This window comes from Buteo buteo, chromosome 9 (genome assembly GCF_964188355.1).
Source record: "Buteo buteo chromosome 9, bButBut1.hap1.1, whole genome shotgun sequence".
Classification (NCBI taxonomy): domain Eukaryota; kingdom Metazoa; phylum Chordata; class Aves; order Accipitriformes; family Accipitridae; genus Buteo; species Buteo buteo.
The window spans coordinates 9,758,131-9,762,329 of NC_134179.1; positions in this window are offsets into that span (position 1 = coordinate 9,758,131).

Below are 4,199 nucleotides of genomic sequence, written 5' to 3' on the forward strand. Positions count from 1 at the left end.
TGTATTTCTGTATGGCATGGAATTCTGTATGGCTGCAATTCCCATCAGAAATTCAAGCTCATCCATTACCATGCCTGCATTTAATCTAGCAGGATTTAGACAAATTCCACCACGCTATTTAAATATTAATTAAAATTTCTCACCCAGCGCATCCTGCACATCCTTTCAAACAGCTTTCATTCCTCCAAATCCGGGAGACGTTTCACGTAGGTTTATGGCAAACAGGCAAGGGCTGGCTGGCACCGGGGGATGAATGGGAGCCTGGCTGCCTTGCCACCCCCCAGACCCCTGGAGAGCTGAGGAGCCTGGCAAAGCCCTCGCCATGAGGATTGGACCAGACCAGAGCCATGGGTAATTAGCTGAACTACTCCCTTCTCCGTCCTCAGCTCCCTAGGTTAAAAGGTTGGTCTGGTCTTGGGCGATCTGGGATTAAGGGGTTCCTTCCTATTGCTGGAGCTGAGCTAAATCCAGCTCTTCGCTTTTGCTGCTCTGCTGTCTTGCGTAGCCAAGCAGGCATACTCACTTAGCCACACGCTTGCTGGGCTACTCCTCTTGCTTTAAGGTTGTAAAATACACCTGTAGGCGTAAGCCCTGCAAATCCACAGGGTTCAAGCGACAGAAGGGTCCCCTTCTGCTCAATGCCATGCCTCTGCCCCTTCCCCGCTTTGTCAGGGTAGTTTTTCTGTAAGCTTTATTCAGCATCAGCAGTTCAGACCAACCTGAATATTTATGCCAATAAAGCCAAGGTTTGGGCACACAGAGGGAACTTGTGCACAAAAACCTGCACTTTGACGCATGCAAATGAAAACATAACTTATTAATGGGTAAGAGCAAGGGCTGAACTCGACAGCCTTGAGCGACCAGAGCTCGGGGAAGGGAAAGAGGAGACGCAGACAGGGTATCCCACTGCCCAGCCAGCAGCTGTGCCCCGGAGCCAGGCTGTGTCTCCTGTAGCCGGTGCCACGTCTCTCAGGCCTTGGGGAGGACGTGAGAGGCATTCGGATGGAGCAGCGGGCTGAAAAGCTGGGTCAGACAGGGCGCAGCGAGCCGACCCTGGCCGGTGCTCGCTCCGAGACGTGTCCTGTGTACCTTGGCCACGGCCCCAGCCCAAACCGGCGGCCGGACCCGTGCTGTGTCCCCCCGCTGCGACAGCTTGCAAGGGGGTTGTCCAGGATCATCGAGGTTTGGGGACACCCCTGCAGTTGTCCCCCATCCCGTGCACCCCACACCAGCAGCTCCCCCATCCGCAGGCTCCCGTGGAGGTGTGAATATTTGGAGGAGCAGACACAGGGGCATTGAGCGGGGCTGTGAAACGCAGCAGTGTCTGCCGTGCTCCCGGCCGGCACCGCCGAGCTTCCAGCGTCCAGGAGCTGCCGGGACACCAGCCAGGGCAGGAATAAGTAACACCACTGTGGTTCCCCAGACCGTGTAAACAAATACCTGCTCAACCCAGCTCCCTGCCTGAGCTCTGCTGGCTGGCATCGGGGCGGACACGCAGAGCCCCCACCTCCGTCTCTCCCTACGAGCAGAGGTAATGCCACCTCCTCACCCACTGGGGAGGAGAAAGGTATTCATATATAATCCAGGTATTCTGGGGATAAAACAGCAGCAAAACACCCTGGAAGGTGTCAGCAACCTGCCTGTGAGTGGGGCTAAGGAGCGGGCAGCTCTATCCATCCCTCCCGTGGTCCAAGCAGGACCCACATAGGTACTGCACTGCACACCGGTGGCAGGAGCAGGGGTCTCGGCATGCACACATGACCAGAAACACTACCAACCTTCCAAGCTTCACCCAGTCTTCTCCCCTGACTTTTTTTTTTTTTAAGATACTCGCTTTATTAATGCACAAACTGCAATAAAGGCCTTTTTCCCTTATCATTTGTATGGGGATGCACACATTGAGGATCCTCCTGAAACACGTGTTCAGTAGCAAGGTGGCTTTTAAACTACATGGAGTTTCTTTTTATTAATGCCTTTATTCACCAAAAATGGTCATTTACCCAAAAACTGTTTTTCCCACCATGAGGTAGCAGAAACCCCAAAGTTAGAGAGGCAAAAGTTCAGAGAGTTTAAAGGTAGTATTTTCTGGAAAGCAAAAAGGCAGCAGCTGTGCTGAAGATGTACTGGCCATTACCTGAGCCAGTCAAAAACCTCCAGCCAGTCACGTTTTGGCCAGAAAACTGTTCTAATCAAAGATGCAGTTTTACCACATCTCCCAATAACATAGTATTTTAGGAAGGGAAGAGAAGTTTTAAAATTGGTCAGTACCTGCTTGTTTGGCATTTTGGAAGGATCCTACCCTGACACTTCTTAAATAAGCTTTCTTTACTAGAAATGACTTTCTGCTTTGAGATTGCAAGTGATGTCAAAACCCCCTAGAGCATAAAAATAAAGCAACTGGAAAGCACCAAACCCAACCCTTGCCGGGCTGCCTTTCTTCTTGCAGGTGCTGCTGGGTTTCAGCCCCACAGCAGCCATAATAATTCTCCTTATGGCATATGGGAAATTCCCTTTACAAGTCTCGATAACGCCTCCACCTAGCTTCCCTTGCTTTGGTTTGCCAGGCAGGGCTACAAACACCGCTATACCCAGCCCAAATCCCGGAGTAGCAGCCGGGGAGGCTGGGGGTGGGGGCTGGCTCCCAGGCAGAGCTAACAGGAGAGGGCAGCAGAGATTCACATTTCGGGCTCCTTGCAGGCAGCGGGCCGGGGCTGCGAAGCCGGGGCAGCACAGGCAGGAGAGGCTGGCAGGCAGGGAAATGGGGGGGGCAGCTTTGCAAAAATACCAGAAAGGCACGGATAAACGGGGTTCCGTCACCCCCAGCCCCTCCCGGTTGCGCGCCGGCTGCTCTGCAAGCGTGGGGACACGGACAGACAGACGGCCTCGCAGGTCGGTCCTGGGGTGCGGACCCCCACAGCCAGGTTGCAGGGCAGGCAGCTGCCCCTCAAAACCTGGCACTGCTACCGAAGGGGGGCTTGAATGCACGGGGCTGCTCCTTGCAGGGCCAGCCGCTTAGTCACTGGGAGACCACAAAGCTTTCCCTGATTCAGGCTGTCCCCAGGAGGTGACACGAGGTCCAGGGAAGTCCCAGGCTCTGGAAAAGCCCCATTTGAAGCGATTGCAGCCGCCTGGCACAGGGGGTTTACTGGAAGAGGGGAGCAGCACCACGCTTATTTTGCAAACATGCTCATTTTGCAAACAGTTGGTGCTAACTAAAGTGTCACCTCCTCCGGCTGTTTGTCACCAGCCCTTGAGACCATGCAAAGGTCAGTTAGCTGCATTAGCAAAATCTGGCTTTGCAAAGCCAGCTGGCAGAATCTGGGCAGGATTTTGCAGCAGCAGTCCATGCCTGGCAGGCAGTGGCAGCAGCTCCCCTGCCAGCATTTCAATGTGATAAGATGCAGGAGCAGCAGTTGCTGCGTGTCTCCCCTCACTTCATCAGCCATGTGGCTCCACTCAGCACCCTCTTCATTTGGCATGGCCACAGGGAACACAGCAGGTTTTGGGGAGAAAACACAGAATCCTAGCATGGCAGCTAATAAAAGTAGGCAGTAGTTGTCTGTAGGAGACCTACATTTTCATAACGATCCCGAAAGCACATTTTGCTTTTCTCTGCCCATGAAATACCACGTCAGCAACAAAAGAAGTACCACAGTAAGGTGAAGCCAGCCTCGCTTGTGCCCTGCGCTCCCCAGCTGCCACAGAGGAAGGGAGGGCACAGTCACAGCCTCAGTGTTTATCAGGGTGGAAAAGCAGCTTTGGGAGACTCTCAACTCTGCCAAGGAGAGGTATGAAACGAAAGCAAGAGCTGCAGCTGGCAGAAAGCAAAGGGGCTTCTCTGCAGTGGCAGCACTGCACCAGTCTGCAACAGCTTTCGCAGCAGTATACCTAGAGATGCAAAACAAAGGCCAAATCATCCTGTTGGGAAACAAGTCCTTAGCCTGAAGGCAAAAGGAGAAGGGATTTCTCCAAGGTCACATAGGATTTCTCTCCAGCAAAGCAGAGCCCCCAAGGCCCAGGCCAGCACTTCATAGCACAGGCAACACAGCTCTCCAGAGCTCTTTAGCAGAAAACACCAGGGCAACAAACACAGAACAAAGCCAGCCAGCACCGCAAATGCACTTCAGCAAGCAGAGGACAGAAGCACCCAGCAGCTTTTCCCCACAGCACCCACCATGCTCCCAGCGCGCCATACCCAC